The 23,209-nt window shown below is 43.1% G+C and overlaps 1 protein-coding gene across 1 annotated transcript in view; it reads left to right on the top strand.

Moving 5' to 3' along the window:
* The window catches only part of maml3 (mastermind-like transcriptional coactivator 3), a 125,402-nt gene that overhangs the window by 30,606 nt on the left and 71,587 nt on the right, over positions 1 to 23,209 (top strand). The window lies entirely within an intron of this gene.

Genomic DNA, 23,209 nt, shown 5'->3' with positions numbered 1-23,209 from the left:
AGCGATTCGTTTCAACACGGATAACGAATGGCAAGCCTTGCTTGCTTTGTTGTCTGTAGTAGCAGCTATTGTGGAGTTAAATACGTCATTTTACAATGCTGCTAATGCCTACATGCGGAGGAGGCGAGCTGTTCTTCGAGCGATGAGCGAGCTGCTTGACCATCGGCGATCAGCCCCCACGGAGCGGCTGTCTGAAGCTACAGTTAGCAATAAATGCTATTCAGAGCTACAGCTACAAACAGACAACACAGAGGATACTAGTGAGAGACGAGTGATCGACGCTGATTCGTTTTACTTTTTCCGTTTGGTAGCCTTAAGAGACCTTAGTCTGCAAGTATTTCTTCATGAAAATATGTACGAAGATATATTATATTCGCTAATGCTAATCACGGTTAGCATTTCCCCATTGGCGGTAATGTTAAAATTTGCTTAGAAGCTAGCGAGTCGGACCTGTTGCATGATGTTGTGCCCTAAAAGATGGAGCAAATGCACTAAAGAATTGATAGAGGGTGAAGATGATGTCCCTGTTTTTTCTGCTGGGAGACCCAGCTTATCCCCTGATACCGTATCTCATGAAGGAATACCCCAATAGAGCGATCTCATGTGACGTCACAGTTTTAGCTGTCGGCCATGTTGGAGTACACACAAAGCCACTGGTATGCACGACTGAGTCGCATAACCTATCGATCATGGTGCACTTTTGTGCTGTCTTTGGTTGTGGCAGCAGAGCTGATAGAGACAAGAAATCATTCTTTCATTTGCCAGCGGTCATTACACATAAAGGAAATGACACGAAGGAGCTATCCAAGCGACGTCGCGAGAAATGGCTGTCACGCATCTCTCGAGATATAAAGGAATCGAATTTGGCGTACACTAGAGTATGTGCGGATCACTTTATAAGTTGTAAGTGATTTTATTTACAAATTCGTTTGTGAACAGTATTTAATAAAGGAAATATAAATGAATCCGATAAGACTACTTCGGTAAAATTGTATTTCAATGTTTATTACAAACTGTTTCAGGGAAACCCTCTACTCTCCAAGATGCCGATAATCCAGACTGGTCTCCGTCTCTAAAACTTGGACATGAGAAGGTTACCGAAGCTTCATCGGCCCGTGACAGCAGTCGGTACCAGAGACGTGTCGAGCGTGTACAACAGGCGAAACACATAGATGCAGCCTCAGCATTGCTTGATACGTCAGATCATATATATATATATATATATGTGTGTGTGTGGGGGGGGGATGAAGTTAGGGGTTAGTTTAAAGTTAATTCCTACACACACGCACACAATGACATGCATGTACAATGTACACGAACACACGTGTCTGTTTGCACTGAGTAAACATTGAATATTGCTAAACATCTGACCAGATCTGTATATATTTACCCTTCCAATGACGAGATGAGAATTCTCGACGACCGTTGCTTTGACATCTCGGACCCATCCACTGACAAACTGATTATAAGCATTGAGCCCTTTGTAGCACTCCAACTCGTCTTTTGTGTAAGGACTGGGGGTGTTCACGAGATACGTGTAGATGTTGGCGTAGTTTACCGATGGAAGATAAGTAGGATCGGCACTGAAACGATCTGCACTCATCGTATAGGGATCCAAATTACCAATAACCTTCAATTTGGCCAGGTAGCGAACCTTTGATGCACTATCCAGTGATTCAAAGTATGGTATTTTCGCCGCACTTCCTTGTTAACTCGCCGCCATGTAGGATCTGTATGTACTCCAACATGGCGGACAGACCTCGTATCTAAGGAGATCGTGACGTCAGCGAGACCACTCTATGGTGGAGCTAACGTTACATTCATCAGCCCCCACGACAACAACACATGGAAGCGAGTGATCGACATGTGTTGACCACATTTATGGACCATAATCGAGTAAACGTTTCCGTGTAAGTGTTGATTTTAAAGTAAAGTTGATGAGAGAGAGAGAGAGACCCGCAGCGCTGTAACTACGTCTGAAAAATAAAACTTCTAAAACTTTCCACGAACTGTGTCTGTTTGAGTTTATAGAGGAAGATCTTAAGTATCAAATACAACCTTTCATTATTAAAGACTACTTTATTACTCTGTCATACTTTTTTTAACGAAGCAAGCAATCCACTTCCTGTTTACGCCATCATGCGCATGCCCAGTGTACGTTAATGGTCACGTGCTGTCCGCTTTCGAAGGCTGCCGTGTGGATGCTCCAATAATGCTGAAAACTCCCGTGTGGACGGAGATCGGTTCTATTTGAGAACTCTGCATCCAACGAGACACGGCCTAGGGTGGATATGGCCTCAGTCTCTCTCTCTCTCTCTCTCTCTCTCTGTCTCTCTCTCTCTCTCTCTCTCTCTCTCAGTATCTCTCTCTCTCAGTCTCTCTCTCTCACTCTGCGCCCAGCCAGCCACAGGAATGTATCTCGAGGAACGCCTGGCGAGACGAACTGGATCAAACGAGTTCAGAGCAGCGCTAGAGCCCGGCTGTCTGTAGCTCTCTCCGGCTTCCATCTCTTCGCCTGCTCTCTCCTCGTCTTCCTCTGCACTCCCCCTCCCGATCCTCTTTCTCGCTCCATATTTTCTCTCTGCCAACCAGGTGTCCCTCTACTCTCCTTGCTTTCCTGCAAACCCTTTTGCTGCTCTTTTTCTCCTCTTTGCTCCCTCTTTTTTCCCTCTCCAGTCTCCCTCACTTTCCTTCTCGTCGTCCTCTTTTTCTCTGGCACGAAACGGAGACAAAAAGATCTTTTGAATGCCTTCGCGTGTAGGAGGTGAACCTCAAGGGAGGGGATCGTGTGGATGTTTGCCCTGTGTGTTTGCCCTGTGTGTGTGCGCGTGTTAGACTCTGTTTGTGTGCACATATTAGAGCCCTTTAGCCCAAAGCTTTAGTTATAAGAGAGGGGAATGCAATTTGATACACACACACACACACCTTCTTCACATCAGACTGCGAGCCGTGTCGTGCTCTCCACCCTGTCTGTCAGTCAATCAGGCGGCACTCCTAATTGGCTTATAATGCCCTTGTTACCACAGAGGGACCCTTTTGCCCCACCCCCACTTCTGTCTGCTAGCCTGTTTGTTACTCTTCAAAGTAGGCCGGCAAGCATGGGGGTGGGTTAATATCTGTGTGTTTGTGAGCATTCATGTGGGGGTTAAGGGGTGGGTGCAGAATCAGGTCTCCCCCTGGGGCACTTGCACAAGGATGCACTCCCTTCTTTGTTTGGGGGACAGTAGAGAGATCTCGGTGTATGTTCGTAGACATCTACGCAATCATGGTTTTGATATCTGCTTGCGTGCTTAAGCTTGTGTGTGTGTTTGTATTTACAAATGTGTGTGTGCACATAGATAATTAGTGTCTCATTTGTACATTAGACTATTGGCCCCGAACAGATTCCAAGGTCAAAGATCTTCCTTTCTTGACTTGAGTCCTGTTGATTGCTTATTAGACACTAGTTTATTTACTAGCCAGATGCTAGCAGATCTTATGTAATTTGTTTCTTTAGTGTCATTAAAAATGGTCACTGAAATTTAACACCAGAGATTAGGGTTGGGTGACATATTGAACTCATTGAATTACCAAAGATGACTCTTACCAACCTAAATATACTATATCACAATTATCAAAACATTAGTAAGTAAGGATAAGGCTGGTTGTATTATTTATTAGTCTGCAATGATGAGTTGATTAATCAAATTATCAAAAATCTAATGTAAATATCTATAGATGATAGTAGTAATAGATAACAGCAGAAAATAGTCTCCCAAAAAGCACTATTTACCACTGTTTAAGTAACTGTTGCTAAAAACTACAATGCTCTGCAAGAAGGTTTAAAAGATGAAACAAAATAGTTTTGGCCTGCTTTTAAAGATTTAGGTTTGCTGCAGGAACAAATGGTCTTGGGGTTTAGACAACGCAGGAAGTTGTAAAGTGTTGAGGAAAATATCTGCAACAATCAAGGATATCAACCAGATAGTCAACCAACCAGATGTGTTGAGCTCAGAATATTTACCTCTTCATACTAATAATCTGTCTAACTAGTAAAAAGTTGACTTGACCAGCGAAAAACAAAACATTATCATATTATCACCCTATGAAGTGGTTATGGCTGATGTGTTTTAGTACAGTAACAGTTGATGATACTGAACCAAAACAGCAGTTGTGGGCTGTAATACCAAGACAGTGACTTCAAAGACACTTAAGCTCTTCATTCAGCTCGGGGAACCTCAGAGTTGGGTGATAATTCTCTGCTGGTTTCTCACCACAAGTGACCCCTTTCACATTACACATATTAAAGTGTTGATAAGTGTAACTTCAATAAAAGATGTTAGATAATGTCACACTGGTCTACTGGAAATTGTGGACAGTGTGCAGTTTGCCGGACTTCTTTATTCAGTTACCTCATAAAAGTTCATGTAGCAAACTAACACTTATCGGCCATTATCTTTTTGATTTACGAGAGCAGACGTTATTGTTTGAGAGTCTTAAGAATTTACCTTTTTTTTTTTTGGACTATTTTGGGGCTTTTTTTGCCTTTATTAGATACAGCTGAAGGTAGACAGATGAGGAAGAGGGGACAACATGCAGCAAAGGGCCGCGGGTCGGTTTTTCACCAGCTATAGTTACACCTTATACATACCGGTAGTTATACCTTATAGTGTAGTATAGCTTTTCTGTAGTAACCTGTGCTCACCTTTTCAGAGTTATACCAGAGCTAGACTTGGTCATTAGCTGGTTTGCAAAACTGGGTGAGGATTAACCCACGCTGACCTAATCCCAGCAAAGCTGTATCTATAAACTGGGAATTCCTTTCTCTTTGTCTGTCTCTTTCCGTCTCTGTCTGTCTGTTTTCCTCTCTCTGTGTGTAATTGTCCAATGCCTCTTTAAACCACATGCCGTTTGAAATAAGGAAGTGGCCTGCCATCCTCTCATTGGCTGCTTTAGTGGGTTGTGGGCGGGTTAAAGTCATTGCGACTGAGCATGGGATAAAAGCCGAGGCGGCTTCTGAGACGAGGCGGGGTGTGTGTTTCCAGATGATCTCCCAACGGCAGACACAAACACGCGCGCACACACACACACACACAAGAAACACAGCATGACAGTTCAACAGAGATGAGTGAGCTGTGTTTGTGTGGGTGAAGAGGAGGATAGACAGACACCAGATGAAGTAAATGTATAACAGAAATGGAGGGAGAGGCAGAATAGCTAACTTGGATGAAGAGCTCGAGGTAGGATGCCGATATCACAGGAGAGAAGAAGGAGGCAAAAATGATGAGAGATGAGAACAAGACAGGAGAGAGGGAGAAATTGGAGATGTGAAGAGCGTAGCAGAGATGGGAAATTAGAGTAGAGATGGAGGACAGGTGGTGCTGGAGGAAAGCATAAAAAACATGAAGAAAATGAGCGAGGTAGGACGACAAATGTGCATGTCACAGCCGCAATGAACGAGAGGGAGGACGGAGAGGGAAGGGAGGAGAGGTGAGGTACATGTGACAGGGAGAGAAGGCTAGATGAAGTGGGAGGGGAGGAGAAGAGCAGCGTATGTCAACAATAAGAGGCGTTCATGACACGTCTCCAGGGGTATCGACTCGACGTGTTCCTCCTAATAGGAGCTAAAATAATTAATAACTTCCTCTGACACTTTCATTCTCTGCCTCTATTTCTCTTTCTCTCTGTCGCTAACGCACCGACTCACTTTCACTCTTAACATACAGGGACCCATTCAGACACTGCACATATGTACACACACGTGTACACACACACGCACACACACACACACGCATTGGTGAGTAAACGGCAGTGAAGAGCAAACTGGTTGTCTGGCTGATTCTGTTGTTTCCTGTGGATATGAATCTCCTAAATTCCCACCACACACACACACACACGCTACAATAAAATCCATGTAATCATGCACCACTAACAAACCCCGTCCTCTGAAAAAAACACACAGACACACACACTGTAGTGAGATGGAGAGACAGATACAGAGAGGGAGAGTCCTGTTCTAATGTTCACTCACATGAATAAGTGATGGTGTTAAGAAGCGACAGTCTGGGTAGGAGGGCAGTCGGGGTAGGGAGGGGGTGTATGTATATGTGCATGCAGACACACACAGACTTATTTTTTGCATGAGTGGTTCCTCAGGACCCCAGAACCAGCGCTCTGGAACAAAGCCTGACGCTGGTATTCCTCAGTGTTGGTGTCTGTGCGTGTGTGTGTGTGTTCATTGTGTTTCATGGCATGTGTGTGACATGCGGATGTTTATGGCCTGGGGGCATGAGGGGATAGAGAGCGAGTAGGAGGAGAAAAAGGCAGAATTACAGATAGGGAGGGTGGGGAGGACCAGTGAGGAGAACAGGGAGAGAGAGAGAGAAAGAGAGAGACGAGTGTATGTAGTCATTGAGATGTTGAAAGCGAGCCGCAGGCAGTCTGTGTGCTCTCTCTCTTTATCCTCCCCTCTCTTTCTCTCTCTCTCTCGCTCCTCTTTGTGAGCCTGGAGAGCAGATAAAAGCCGTCCTAGTCTTGAGGACAATAACGGCCATCACAGCTTTGCTGCAGTCGGCGTCGCCTACCTGCCTCCTCTTGTCTTTTGTCGCATGAGAAAGTGGCTATGGTGCCAGCTTTATGTTGGCGCCCGCGACACACAGCCAGTGACCGTCTGTACAGATTCTGTACTTCTATCCGAGCTTAGTCTCGTGTCACACTGAACCCTGCTACTCTTTTGTACTCGTCACATAAGCTCCTCTCACACATGCAGCTGCAACGTTGTAGGGTACTGTATCTGGGTACGGTAGCACTATTCTCTTTGTTCCCACGTGCAGTAGATCTCCTCAAGACATATTCTGTGTTGAGCCTGTTCACCAATGAGAGTAATGTTCTTGACAGATGAGGCTTTTTTTTTTTTTTTTTCACCATGGGGGGCAGCACAGCTGGAAAACAGCAGCAATCTGGAAAAATAAGGACACCACAGAAGTAGACGGCTCTCAATTCTCACATAATTCTGTTCAAACAAATGCAGTTGAGTTGTATGTTAAAATTTTTCATTTTTCATATCAGTAGATTAGTCATTGGAGCTCATATCTTGGGTCAGATAGGTAGATAGATTATTGGCCATAGCCTTGTTTCTGTAGTGTGACTGTTAAACCATTTAACATTACAGCACAACATTAAGTTCTAGTCAAGGCAATGTTTCAATCGCCCAGCCCTACTTGTAACATCTTCTGTGTTTTACATGGAATACTACTGTGATGATTCTTACTCAAGCCATGCTAAAATACATATCCAAGTCTTAAACTACTGTTGTGTTCAGACTGTAGCAAAATACCAGAGGATATTTCACAGAAAATAGGCTCCCAGGTTTGAGCCATCATGTTGTTCATACAATAGTTATTAGCAACATATGTATAGGCACTGCAGCTGATAAAAAAAGTGTATGACAAAATATAAGAAAAAAAGAAGTTATAAGCGCCCTTGTAACAAAACAGAACACTCAACAAAGAAAAACAGAAACAAGACAGGAAATATATTAACAGCAAAGCTTGAAGAAGGCCTTTCACTTGTAGTGGCCATTAGTAGAACAGAACGATGTGTTATCCTGAGCAACTCAAAGGTGTGAATGTTTTTATGATAAATATATGGATGTGAAGCAGAGCGGCACTGTTAAAGGGCATATATATTTTCACACAACCCTCTCTGCGTAAATAAAGTTTTTCTACACATGAGTGAGCTTTAGAGCAACAGTAATTATTTGAAGTGGTCATAAAGTGTAACTTGATTTCAGCTTTACACTCACCTCACAACATTGTGTTGGTAGCCCATGCTGTGTGGTGTATAGGTGTTATTTCCATGGTTCAGGGTCTGCCCTCTTATCCTGTGGGCATTAAACCCCATTACTTTTTATTTTTTAATTGTGTGGTGTGTGCGTGGTTGAGGCTGAATTTTTGCATTGAGTGTGTACACTATGTGAAAGTCTGCTGCACTTAAATGTGTAACCTTGTATTTGTTTGTTTGTGTGTGTGTGTGTGTAGCTACATTAGCAGATGTGTTTGGCTGGAAGTCATTTATATGGTAATGATGTCATTTACCTCTGAAATGCATCTTCCTCAACACTGCCAAATAGAGCTTATCCATACTGGCAAGTGTGTGTGTGTGTGTGTGTGTGTGTGTGTGTGTGTGTGTGTGTGTGTGTGTGTGTGTTTGTGTGTGTGTGGGGGGGGGAATGAATGAATATGGATTTGCTTTGGGCAGTAAAGTGTGGGGGTGCAACACTCGTATCCTGAAATATATCAAGATGAATTGTATCTGCATGTGTGTGTGTGTGTGTGTGTGTGTGTGTGTGTGTGTGTGTGTGTGTGTGTGTGTGTGTGTGTGTGTGTAAGTGTAATTGAGGTAGCGGCTAGGTTACCTTAGGAATGTGAAATTGCCATGTTTTGGGGAAATGCAGTAGCCATTTGTCCAGAGCGACTCAAAGCCTGCAGCTACACAGCCTCACTTCCCTTTTGCTGATGGGCAGCAGCGTGCGCACACATGCAGGGCCATACCACACGCGCGCACACACACACACACACACACACACACACACACACACACACACACACCACTTATTTATGTCTTTGTCAATGCAAGAAAAAAAAGATGACCTAAACAGGCGAGATGCAATCCCAGACTCGCCTGCAGGTGTTTAATACCTTCGTAAACGCGGTGCTCATGGGCACAGACGACATCGCCTTTCTCAGATATGACAGCCAATACGTCTACCTGTTTTGCACACACATACACAAGCACACATGCTCACCTGCAGCGGCCCTGGGGACATGATGTGTGTGAGCTATGGACTCTCATATTTATGACGGACAGACAGCAGGAAGCGATCCTCACTGCAGATTTCACCCAGTGAGCCCCAGAGCAGCACTCACCCTCATTAGAACACCGGCATGCCTCCATCCACCCTCGTAACGTGTGTGTGTGTGTGTGTGTTCAGGCCGCCAGCCTCTCGCTGGTATCCACAGGCCTGGAATAACCACACAGAGCTTGTCGCTTTGGCGATAACTATCATTAACACGCTGATTACAGGTCTGAGCATCTTAAAATAACACAAACATACCGGGGCCGTGGATCAATACTTGCATGCTGAGGTAATGATGGGTCTGCCTGCTCTGCACAGATGAGCGAGATGATGCATAAGGCAGGACAGGATAGATGGAGGGGGATGAAGTGGGAGAAACAGACGGGGGACCAATGAAGAGTGTTAGGATTTTAGACGGAGGGTAGAAGTCTGGTGGATTTGGTATAAAAAGTACAGTTTACACGAGGGGGGGCGAGAATGGCCACACACATATAAACACAGCAAGCAGAAACAAACCCCACAGCACATAGTTGTTGTTGCATTAAATGAAGATCACTCTGCCATGAGATGGGATCAACGCGATGAAGGAGTGAGAGAGAAGGGCAGGCAGAGATGGATAGGGAGAAGTATTGTAGAGGTCTTGATATATTCGTCTTTCTATCTTCTGGCAGTGAGCAAACACACTCAGAAACATGCCAGGCATGGACACACAGATCCATTCACAGTTTACACTGGCAGGACAATTAAGGTCAAATATTTTACTACGGTATATAAAGGGAGCAATACTAAAGTTTGGTAAATATGTATTAACTCAAAATATCCAATGTATAGATTACAATAATGTGTAAAGTGTGCACATGTTATTGGCAGTAAAGTATACTCAATTATCAATTCAGAGACTCTGCACACCCACACATGTGTTTTCAATGATTCTGGGTGATTGGCACTATTTTGGGAAACTATGACATCACCAATGCAGCAACATGCAGTTATAAGAATGAGTGCCCGGTCTGAGCAGAACATGGCACAGCAAGAATCATTTGGGCGTCCTTGCTTAATAGGTGTTGATGGAATCTTGGTGACAAAGGCTGCGCCCGAATTACTCCCTAGTTACCACAAGCCCCTAAGAAGAGCACAGTTTTAGTGTCTAAACGTTTTATTACAACTACTAGGTCTGTCATGTGATGCCATTGGGCCCAATAATACTTTGTCCTGACTTACTTTGGGAAAGAGATGTCTGTAACTCAGCCGATATTCTTTTTTTCTCCTTTTTTGAGGTAAATCAATTCCCAGTACAAACACTTGAATATCACTTATTTAGACCATTCGATCTAAAATAAGTAAATAAGTTAAGTTGACGAATAGCTAAATCTAGAGTTTTTACTGTGTGTGGCATTTTTGTGAATTGGACTGTTTTTGCAACGAGGCTCATTTGCATTGAAAGAGGCCGACTTTGTGCCAAAGATATGTGTAGGAGCGGTCGGTCGATTAACGCGCATTCTCTCGTAGGCTTTCTTCCGTTTTGTCAGATGCATCTATCCGTTCTTCCCTTTCTTTTCCGGGTTCTGATACTTCATCATTTTCAAATTCCTCCAGAGCCTTTAGCCTCGCATCAGCTGCAGCAATGTTTGCTTCCAAGTCGAGAGATTCCATTCTTAAACTTAGTTGATGCTTCTCCGTTTCCATTTTTAAACCCAGCTGGTGCATCTCCGTTTCCAGCTCATGTTTCTTTTTAAGAGCTTCAGCTCTGGCCTGCAGAACAGCTTTGTCTGCAGCTACCTTCATGCGTGCTGAAACCACAGATGAAGATTTGGAACTTTTGGAACCTTTAGAACTCCTTGAGCCAATCTGTGAGACACTGTCCCCAGCCTGCACAAGAGTCTGTGGGTCCGGCTGAGGTGTTAACCATTGATCCACTTTAGCCATAGAAGCTTCGTAATCAGCCATTTTTGGCTCATACCAGTCCAAAGTTTCATTCATTCTCACATCCTCAGGCAGCAATAACTGAACAGATTCATGAGACACTTTAAATTCATCCAGCAGTCTTAGAAATTCATTTGCAGCTTCGTTAACATTGTCAACATCAGCACCGTCTTTCATCATTGTTTTTATCTCATTCATTTTCCGTGTACAGTGTGAGAGTTTCCCTCTACGTGTTGCGCTGAGTGATTTAAACGCTTTCCTTTGTTGTGCGGCGTCCATCTCAGTAACACCGGCTTCAGTGACTGCCCGTTCACTTCCTTCTGCCATCAGTTCGTTCTTAGCCTTTAATATTCGTTTGTAGGGTTTTTTTCCAAGTAATTCCGACACCTTTTGTTGGAATATTTGTTAGTTTTTCGGTTACTTCTTTATTTATTTATTTTCATGCGCACGGCCGTGCTTTGTTTCCGTTTCCGTGCAGCGCTATTGATCAGCGTCCTGCCATTTATAGTTTCAGTGGTTTCGTAATTTAAAGGCAGTTTGTGGATTTATTTGTCTGCTCATCAAACATTTCCTTCGTTTCCTTTGTCACTTTAATGTTTGATCGTAACCAGGTTCGGAAAACAGCGCATCCACTCGTTTACTCACGGTACCGGTGAAATGGCATCCTGGCCGCAGTCCAGATCAATCCAAACGACCGTGACTCCGGGCCTCCTTCTCTCATGCCCACGTTGACTGGCGTTCTGATGGGCTATTTTCAACTTATTGTAGGAGCGGTCGGTCGATTAACGCGCATTCTCTCGTAGTGTCACTTCAAAACTTTCTTTTATTCCAGAACAGCATCAGAAGCATACATGGAAATAATCTTAAACAGAAAAGCCCGCTTTGTCTCCTAATGCGGTTTCGTAATGCGTAATGCGTAATGCTTAATGCGGTTGAAAATAGTTAGCCCTTCCGCTCTCTAGTCGAACGAACACACCTGCACGTCCTCAGGTGAGGTCTACATAAAGAGTTAAACGCCCCCTGACGTCATCATTGTGTCATAATCATTTCGGCAGTAACATCTTAACAGGTTCAACAGTAAATCATAATTAGCATGGTTTGATGTACAATCAGTAGCATGACTATAATTTCCTTAAAAGTATAGAATGTACAGGTAAAACACAAATCAGAGTAATGGCTTCTACAATATGCATGTGACCTAATTAAATATGCGAAAATATCACAGGAGCATCGAGTGCCTGGCAGCGCAGTCATGGGTGCATTTCACCCTTTGTGGGTGCTTAGAGGATTATTATTTGTGACTTATTTGTGCAGGTTTAGCGGCTGCAGAATCATTTTGTGATGTTACCCCTGATTGTCTTTTGCCCGTCTATATAGGGAGAAGTGAATGACTGAATGAGGGAGAGAATAAATGGTACACTATAGTGAATACTTGTGGGGCTAGTTGGCAAACTGCTGTAAGCTAGCAAGCTTACGGGCAACACGCTAGTGCATGTTATCCACAATAGCCTGCCTGGCTTGTTAACTGCCAGTTAGCAGGCTTCCTCAGTCATTAACCTTTTATAAGTCAACAAGTATCCCCGCTTATAAATTCACTAAGTTTATCTCAGAGACGTATTTGTGCCGTCACTCTTGCCTCACTACTCATGACTACACCGCTCCTTGTGCGGCAGAGTTTCACGTTTTGGATGCTTTGAACATTTTAGAGGTTTTCCATCCTCTCAAAGGACAGCACAGTCGAGATAGTTTTGTCGTCTTTGTGCGTCAACATTAAAGTTGAACAAAGCACAGAGCCGTTCTGTACAACTGTAAGAAAATGTTGATGTTGTAATTGATTAATCTGTGTAGTTAAACTACTCTAACTACTATACTCACAAGCCAAACATAGCGTGTCCCTCTGAAATACTACAGTACTGGAGTAAACGTAATCATTTAATCTTCGTCTCAAACACACAAACAAAGAGAAGTGTGGCTCAGACACACACGGTCTTACAGGTATACTGCCTTTTCCAAATGCAAACCCTTATTATGTGTGATTATGTGTGTGTGATCTAGTATGCATACTTGGATCTTGTATTTGTTTCCTGAATGCTCGCAACTAGGTTGGACTTTGTTCTTTCTAGGTCTAGTTGAACTGTGTGTTTAGGCTGTGTAAACACACGCACACACACACACACACTCAAAGAATTGCACAGCGGCGAGGCAACAGCAGTCTACTACTGCATGACCTAGTTATGCACACAGAAAAATTAGAGAGAGTGAAGGCAGCCAGGAAGAGAGTGCTTGAATTACAATTTTATTCAGACAACATCCTGCTGCTGTCTCATAAAGTGACATATCATGGCTGAAATGTTAAAGCTGGTTGAAGAGTATTTGATTATTAAAACACATTTAAATAGCAGAACAAATGGAGGAGTCCTGCAGCCTGGATATGCAAGAGACAGAGAGAGGAATAAGGAGACTGGTGTCGTGACTCAAGTTAGTGGGATGTGCTCTCGTGTGGCTGTCTATCTGCACGACTAAGGACATCTGGAGCAGAGAGTACACACACACACACCAGCTCAATGGGTTCATTCCCCCCATAAAAACAAAAAAAAGGCTCGCACACACTTCCCCATTCAGTACGTCTTCTGGTCAACACACACGTTTAACACACTCATTCACACTGACGCGTGTGTACAGCCAGTGAGATTCTGGCGTTGCTGCCAAGTAGCCATCAGGGCCCCTCCACTTGCTGCCACAGTGATCTGTTACCATAGCAGCCTCTCTCCCTCACTGAAGCTCTTGCTCTCTCATCCCCCTCAGAGGCGATAGTGTAGAGAGGGAAAACTGGTGAAAAAAGACGGGGGTGGGGGGGGACTTGCCATTCCTGCTACTGATCATCCATAAATCTGTGTGTATGTGCAGCAGTCTGCCCTCACGACAGGCTCTGGCAGAGGCAGGAGCCCACTGGAGTTTTTTCGACGCAGCCAATCATAAGCTGGTCTTCTGTCGGAGGAGGTCCTCTGAAACACACAGATATACCCATGAGTAGTGGACTCATACACAGATATTATACCAACATTACAAACAAATATACGTAGTTGTTTGGCTGCAGATGTTATCCTCTATATGTGTACAAGTGGCTCAATATGAAGAAACAAAGGTGAAAATCCTCCCAATAATTTCCCACCTGTCTCTCACCCTTTTCATTCTCTCTCTCTCTCGTACATTGCTCTCTGTTGCCGTCTTTCTTTTGCTCCGCTGTTTCTCTCTCTCTCACCTTCTTTAGGTTTCTTTCTCTGTGTTTGATGTTGCCCCTGTTGAGTTTAGCTGGCCTTTCTTGCTTTCTCTTTTGTTGTTGTGGTCCAGGGAGGACAGGTGTTGGACACAATCTGTCCCTATCTCTCTCTCTCTCGCTTGCTCTCTCTCTTGCACACACACTTACACAGAAACCCTCACATACACAACCACACAGCTGTCAGACCCCTCCTGGTGACCATCTGGCCATGAAGCCAGGAGTCCCCCCTTCCTTCACCCTTTCTTTTCTTTTCTTGCTGTACTATTCTTTTTCCATATCTACAGTCGAGACTGAAAACCTTTGTCATTGGCCTCAGTAGCTAATTAAATACAAAGGCCTGTTTCATAGATTTCCTGTAATATTGACTTTAAAATAGGCCCTTCGAAAAATGTCTTGCCCCCTTCCAAAGTGACCAACAGATCAGACAAACTCACCAGCAGCAACAGGCCAACCAGTAGTATGTCCTGATCAATATTTAATATAATGTCTGCCTGTATGGAGTCACAATCAGATTTTTATTCACCTTATTCTTTGCCTGAACTGTGGTACTCCTGCATTGCGACATTTTTACCACTTACCTCCGTTTTAGAAGGAAGTGCGGCTACTTTGCGAAGCGTCTCCATCTTTAATAGCCTTTACTTGCCAAAAAGAAAAACATTTTTTAAGCCTTAAAAAAAAAAGCTGTTATTAAGTTTTAACAATTTTTCAGGGCACTTTCATGTCGTCCCTCCTGTCGCTGATGGATGTGGTGCTGTAAAACCATCCAATCACCACAGTGTAAGGGGCTTAATGTTCCAAAAACATCATTACTTGTTTACAACGCTGCTAGTGCAAAACAGGTTGTGCGAATACAATTGCATTCAAACTGGAAGTGACTCCGACAGCAGAGTAATTTTGTAAGGTTTTGGACAGAATTTGAACAGCCTTTTATTCATCCCCAGGTCAGAAATAACAAGCCAGCTTGGGGAAAGCTATGGCTGAAAGTAGTAGCAGGACTGATTTAAGTAAGTTATCTCTAAATACAATAAATTATGCAATGCACTTTAGGAAGACCAGGGAAACCTTCCGTTCTGATTTGGGAATGTTACAGTATTCAAAGGTAGTTAACCTCACTGCTAGGCTTGTAGTCACACCTTTTTTCTTTTGTCTAAATTTGCTGCTTGGTTTTAAATAAACGAGTAACAATTGAACTCAGCAACCAGAAGAGTTTTGTTACATTTTCTTTCAACGGATGTAATTCCCGAGTATCACAAGCTTTACATGAATGAACAATGTTTGAGTGGCGCTGCTAGTCTGTTTAATTTGGCTGATAGAAAAAGAGTACAAAAATAGTGCAATGAAAAGCATGCTAAGCATAGTTTTAACCCTATACATTTCTCAAAGCCCTGCCTAATATGTCATACTCATGTTACCAGGAATGTACTTAAAGGATATTAAATGCAAATTAGTTCTGTTTCTGGGTTTTGTAGGGATCATTTTCCATCTTGTTGCTGTTTGCCCTGTTATTTCAAGTCAGCAATCATGTCTTAGCATTTGTTTTTTAATTGTCAACGTCCCGTTGTGCTGCAGAACTCTAATGTCCCCATCAGATTCAGAAATATCCCGCTAAGCACCCTTTAGCACTGTTTAGCTTTGACTGTTTCTTTCCTGTTTCTCCTTCTTGCTCACTTGTGTGTAGTTTCATTGTAGCTGCAGGCGGAGCCCATGTTGTTGAGAGGGAGGGGGAGGAAGAAGGGATGGGGTGGGAAGGGGAGAAAGAGAGCGAGCGAGTGATTGAGAGAGAAAGAGAGGGGGTGGATCTGTTGATTTACTAAAGACTCAAACACAACCATTCTCCCCTCCCACACACACTCACACTTCCCTCTCCTCATCTCTCCCTTTTCCCCTTTTCCCCTCTTTCGCTCTCTCTCTCTCTCTCTCTCTCTCTCTCTCTCTCTCTCTGTCACCCCCCACCCCCTCCTGGCGTGATGGTACAGCTCTTGAAACAGGAAGGAGCCGCAACTCTATAAATAGAGAGGAGCTGCTCAGCCAGGAACCACACACAAACACACACACGAACAGTTTCCCCTCACTCGTCCCCTCATTTTCTCTCTCTCTTTGTTGCGTCTCTGCTCTCTGCTTGCCCTCTTTTTTACTTACTATTTATCTCAAAAATATAAACACAGAGACACACACTCAGACATACTTACATGCGCACACTCAAACACACACAGTCTTTGACTTGGATGATAACTAGTTGTGCATTCAATGCTAATGTTGGTAAATGTGTCTGTTAACACACACTGCTGCTGAGCCTACTGCCTTTTAATTTATTTCTATCCCTCCCTCCCTCTCTCTCTATCTCTCTCAAACTCACACACACACACACACACACACACACACACACACACACATACACTAAGGTCTCTGTCATTGAGTCGGGAGGGTCAGAGATGGATGAGGGTAGATGGGGAGGGAAAAAGTGATGGTTTTCTGTGGCCACTAGGTTTTTATGTCAGGTCAGCAGGTTTGAAACTGCTGATGACACACGTATATGTGCACGCTCACAGTCTATCTTTCATAGTGTGCGCACACGCACACACACACAGAAATCCCATATAATATATATGAGAAAGATCTGTAATAAACCAAACCACAATCGTGTTTATTTGATGTGTGTTAGTGGTCTGGCTGCCTCTGTAGGGTGATACTTAGTTATCAGTTGTCTATCACATTGGCCAACATTGCCAACACAACTATTTCAAAACTTTAAATAGTTAATAGTTATGGTTAATACCTCTTATTTTTCATGTAAAAGTTCATGAATTGAAAGGTAAAATTGAAGATGTTATTGTTTAGAAGAATAGTATTGTGTGTGTATTCAAATCAAGGGTGTATTAGGCCCCCTATGTACAGGAGGCGGACTGGCAGGCGCTTTCTCTCTCTCTCTCTCTCACACACACACACACACACACACTCACACCCCCACACACACACACACACACACACACACACACACACACACACACACACACATGCCACTCTCTGGGATGACAGCCAAATGGTTCTTTTGTTTGTACCTTCCTCTTGTCACTTGGTGCTTTCTGTCTTTCACTCCCATAGACTCTTTGTTTTTGTGTTTTGTCCATCTATTGCCCAATGTTCAGGGATGTGGTCAGGAAAACTAAACATGCCGTGCGCGTGTGTGTGCGTGTTAAAAGGTTAGCTTTCAGAAACGTTTTTACACTCAAAACTGACTTAACTCTTTGCTTTGATGTGAGAAGAAGACAAGAACACAGGCTAACACAGTCTAACACAGGCTAACACAGGCTAACTCTTCCTCCACTGTTTCCAGTCTTTATGCTAAGCGAACCGGCTGCTAATTACCGTACAGACATGAGAGTGGTATCAATCTCCTCATTTACTGTAGACAAGAAACCAAATAAGAGTACTACTCCTTTAAGGTCTGAAGAGTTGAATCTTTGGTCAGCTCAGCAGTTGGTCATTTTGGGCATGGACCAAGTTGCAGACCCTTAATGTCAGGGTCACTCACAGAAAGGCTCTTCTTGTGAGTTTCAGTGACTTGCTCAAGGACACTTCAGCAGGATGGGTGCTTGCTGACGTGTGCTTGAACCAGTGCCCTTGAGATGAAGGACAGACTCTCTGACACTTCTGCCTGTTTTCCCTCTTAATCTGCGCTCATATCCACCCAGTTCTACTCACTGAAATAACTTGATGTAATAAGATATAATAAGCCAAACAGTCAATCATTGATGCCATCTTGCTACAGTGTCACTTCGCTATTGAGAAAATAAGGTTCATGTTAGGGGTGTAACGGTTCACAAAATTCACGGTTCGGTTCGGTACGATACAGTGGAGCCACGGTTCGGTACGTTTCGGTACAGTAGAAAACTATAAATGCCAGAGAAATGTACTTGATTTTAAAATATATTTATTCATTACAACTAACATCATAAAGTTATTCTTTGGCTTTGAACAATGATGGAACTATACCTGAGTGACCCATCTTCTGGGGTGTCTTCTTAGCAACACATAAGCATAAAAAACAAAAACTGCTCCTTAATGTTATGTAGTATTGTTACTTACATCTTGCTTACATCTTGTATTGTTACTTACATCTTGCAAAAGTGATTTTTAATCTCAATGGGACTACCTGGTTAAATAAAGGTTTTAAAAAAAAAAAAAAAATCTTTTTTATTTTAATTTTTTTATTCAAACGTATTCGGTTCGGAAATTGGAATTGCAGACGATGATAACAATCAGTGTCCACGATTGTCTGATAGTTCCCCTTCACTTAGTGGATGGGTCCTTCAGTGGGTTTTATTGTTAGCATAAAAGCTGTGTTTGCTCCTTTGTGATGCTGAGATCAGGATTTATCTGGATTTATCGAGTACGTCTTTTTGTTTGTTTTTTAACTGACCAACCAGCAGACGGAGAGAGTAAACCAGAGAACGCATAAAACGTGCCTGACATGTTTTGTTTTCTTGTACAGTGGTCATCACCCGGCCTGTAGCCACTCGGTGTGTGTTTTTTCGTGTATCTCATGACCATATCCCGCCTATTATTGACGGGACTGTCCCCTGCAGTCAGAGTAGAGAAAAGGATGAGGGGATAATGTGGAAAGAGGCTGGTGAGAAGAAGCTGCCAATGGATGAAATATCTTTTCAAAGAGTTGATTGATGTGTGACTTTTGATTATGTTTACGACAACCTTCTGTGATCAATATTAGGAGGAGTATGTTTTGTTAGCTGTTATCCTGTCGTCAAAATGTCTCCACTGTTGACCAGCATCTTAATGTCGCTACAAAAAATCCTGATGTTATCATGTCTCCACATAGACATGTTCTTTAAATGTTGAGACTTTGGATTTCGATATGAGGCTCAACCTTAAAAGAGAGGGAATAAGTGAGCGAGAGGAGAAGGAGGATGCAGCGCACAAAGCACCAGAGCAGCAGGTTGCTATAACAACAGCACCTTAGTGGTTCCATCGCTGTGTCTCTCCCTCCCTCCCTCCCTCTCCCTCTCTGATCACCCTCTCATCGTTTGCTCCCTGCTGTCATTTGGCGCGCTATGCCTTTCCATCAAGCCACCTATCTCCTCCTCCTCTCTCCCCTACCTATGTCTTCTTTCCTTCTCCGTCACTCCTCCGCTTCATGTTCTTGATTCTCCATTCAAAGAGGAAAACAATACCATCTGCCTGACAAATAATTCCTTCTCTCTCTCTTTCCTTTGTCTCTCTGTATCTTTGTCATTCTCCCTCTTTCTCTCTGTCTGTTGCGGGAAGCCGACAGAGGAGCAGTCAGCAGGTGTTTATGTCAAAGAATACAGAGAGGAGGGGAAACGAGCAGCGCTCTCTTCCTTTTTCTCTCTCTTGTCTTTGCTCTTTTACATCCTCGTCCTTTTTTGCTCCGATGCTCTTTTCCCTGCACTCTCGCTAAGCACTCCAGCTTGATGAAACTGCTGCAAAACTCTTTGTCTCTGACTCGCGATATCTTCTTCTCCCTTTCGCTCACACATGCCGTCACTCGTTTCTCTCAATTCAGGTATTTTATTGCCGTTATTGTCAAACGAATAGACACACTGTCAGTTTCTTTTGCAGTGCACAGCAGCTACATCACTGCACTTCAGCGGTGTAATGACTACAGGTTGCCAATTGTGATAAAAGAAACAAAGGGTTCATTAATTTCAGTTAATATGGAGTATTTGGTTCTGGCTCACAGTTCATTCATCCTGTTACGTTGCTCAGGCTATGCATGCTGAGTCATACATTACTGTGCAGGCAGAACCACAGTCCATGTCTCTTTCTGTCTGCACCCATTTTTCTTTTTCTTTGTTTCTCTCAATCTATTCAGGATTGTATCAAGAAGGTTAAACTGGTAATGATTTTTTTTCAGGTGGGTCTGTGTGAGTGCGCATGTGTCTGTGGGAGGGTGCTGTAGTTCACACCACCTGGATAATTATGGGAGTTTTTATAGGTGGGCTTTGAAAGCCGAGTCTGTTATTATCAACATGAGTCACTGGCATTTAGGGAAAGCCGGCAACACACACACACACACACACACACACACACACACACACACACACACACACATATAGCCATGAACACAACACACACAAAAACTGCATTCAGGAGACCTGAATTATTGAAACCCATTGATTGCAGGACCACACACACACACACAATGTCACACACTCACACTCACACACACACTCTCACACACACAGTTGATGAAGTCGTGTCGTGACAGTGGAGATGTGTGTTTTCCTGTGTTTTTCTCAGTTGTTCCCCTAATGGCTACACCAGCTTAAGAGTTCAAGTCACACACACACACACTGTAGTTTTGGCTGTCAATACTAATGGTGTTTATCATGCCATAAATATAATTAGGCTGACTGTCAGTCATAGTGGAGAAGAGAGGGGAAAGCCAACCTGACAGCCCCACCCCACACATACACACACCAGTAAACCAAGAATGTCAAAAAAGGAGGATTCGTGTGCTCTGTGTTGTGGTGTGTGTGTTTTTTGTGATGTGGTGTCTTTGTGCTTCTGCCAGCTTGAGTGGGTCCACCTCAGGGTCAGAATACAATCTGAATATATTTTGTCTGTTGTTCCATCTGAATAACAAAGAGCTAAGCATGCATTTGCACACGTATCAGTGATGCTTCCTGTGCATGTGTGTGTGTGTGTGTGTTTTTTGTTTGACCCTTTCACGGCTGAGAACTCAGAGCATGTATTTTACAAAATGTATTTTACTGCTTCTGAGCTCAAGATCTGCAGCATACACAAACTGTATATGTAACTTGCATACCGCTCCAGTTAATGTAAAGGTGTGTGTGTAAATTGACTGAGAGGAATGAGATAAGGAGAGAAGTTTCACTTTCGTACTATTTGTTCATGTCCGTTAAAAATATTCCAAATTTTTTTACGAATTGAGGAATATTCTTTACGACAGTCTTTGTTTTGATACCTAGATTGCTTTTAACAATACTGAAATAGTTAATTTAATTTCACTTCCTTTAGAAAGTAAGCTAAATAAATTTTATAACATTTTTTTTAAATTAATTTTCACAAGTAAAATGTATTGGAATGAAATATATTTAGCTGTAAGTGAGCAGCAATATCTGCTATCAATCGCTCTTCTTTGACGGCATCTTAAGAATGGAACTAGACCATCCAATCTTTGTATAGTGACGCTAAAGGCAAGCCTGTGCCACTGCTTTTAACACAAAGATCATCCTCCTTTTGAATGAATCAACCTTGGCTTTGGGTCAGAGTACAAAATGTACACCTTGGGAACCTTCCGTAAATGAGGTCCCTGTTTCTCATCCGTCATTTTAATAGCATCTGCTGTTTCTCTGCCAACTTCATTAGTGTTTGAAACAGGAGTTAGGAGTAAAATTGAGATTGAGAGTTTATTCAATTTCGTGAAAATCGCACAAAACCTCCATTTTATGCACTCTCATCAGGCGGCAGCCTCTGGTTCTGAAAAATGAAGTTAATACGGAAGTGCCTTAAGCCTCGAACATCCCTTCCCCATCAGTGGACAGCTGCGGACTTGTAACCATCGGGCAGACTTGTACATGTTTCCATTCATATTACTATTGAGGATCCACACCGGTCTGGTCCACACATGCGCATCTCCCAATCCAGACTCCATTCCAGTTGGTAGTGATAATGCTCCATAACGCTGTTTGCCAATTCCCATTGTTTACCCGAGCCTACATCACTGCCAACTCCCTTGCCGTTCTCCCAAAGTCCGACAATATTCCTACTTTACAGGAAGTCACCAGCGTGGTGTCCTGAAACAAAGATTCACAGGAAGGTTGTAATGCACCCAGAGGTTTAATACTCCCTCACCCAGATTTTGGGGCCATGTCCTCACTAATGCTGATAATGTCTCGTAAAGTTTGTTTGCAAGCTTGTCAGAAAATGTTTTGTTAAGGTGTTACCAAATATATGCTGTATATTTTTCTCCCCTCAGGCAGATAAACAACTAAGATTTAGCTGTCCATCGCAACAGCATTTTACTGATGCACCGAGCCACTTAAGTGCTGTTGTTGTTCAAAATTCTATGAAAGGGTTTGTAGCGAGACAAAGTCAAAATCCTGTCCAAAGCTTCCTAACACCACAGATTCACACTGACACAGTTTTTGGCCAAAGTGGACTACATTTTCCCTCAGCGATACTTCATATTTTTAGACAGGCATTGGTAACAGTATTATTACTGCAATATACTGTAAGCCCTGTCTCATCAATCAAACAGAAATATTAGCTAAGTGTAACGCTAGCACCCTGCTGACAATTGTGTATCTATTTTCTAGACTTCGTTTTCATGTCAGCACTGCAAGAGACCGCTGTTTCCAAATGTTCAAACTTGTGAGTTTTTGAAAAGCACTTTTTTTTTTGGTGATGGAAAACGCATGCTTAGTGTTGGTGAAAAGCCAACATGGGGAGAAATTTTAATTTCCCGTGTTGGCATGATCTTACTCCTTTCCCTTACTCTCACTTCTCTCTTGCTATGTCTGAGTTTCTGTTTGCTGTCCCTCCATACCTCCTCTCCTCTTCAACCCAGGTCTATGATAGTGATTTCCTTAATTGCCAGCCAGTGTTCGTTAGCACCCTGTCGTTATCTCGTCTGTGCCATGACAGAGACTGTTGACTTTAGTGGATTGTGCAGTGGCTGTCTGCAGTAAGGCTAAGAATGGGGTGTGGATTTAGACTGGGCAGCTCATGTGCCGATTGGCTGATGCTAATGATTGGGAGAATACTACAGATGGTACAAGCTGTTCTTTTGATCTTTCTTTCCCTCCTTCGGAAACCTTGAGCCCAGCCTGCTCATTCCTCATGGCGAGCGCTGCTAGTCTTCTCTTTGCTTTGCCCCATGTTTTACTTGATGCTTAAGAAAATGTACACATGCATGTGCTCTGTGTGAAAATTGGTGTCATCAGTATTTCAGCCAAATTGAATCCATGCAGAAAGTACCATTGGTCTTGGTGATATTTTGATTTTCAGCTCACCTCTGCATTCACAGGACAGTTGTTGATGTATGTAGAGAGGAAGCAGCCTGTTGCCTTATTGATTTGATTTGTTGCTTCCATTGTTAGCGCCCTGACGACCACAGAAAAGTCTTCATATTGCGAACAATTCCCATCACTGGTGCTCCTCCAGCC

Source organism: Melanostigma gelatinosum, assembly GCF_949748355.1.
Source record: "Melanostigma gelatinosum genome assembly, chromosome: 11".
NCBI lineage: Eukaryota > Metazoa > Chordata > Actinopteri > Perciformes > Zoarcidae > Melanostigma > Melanostigma gelatinosum.
This window is presented reverse-complemented; position numbering and strand designations above follow the sequence as displayed.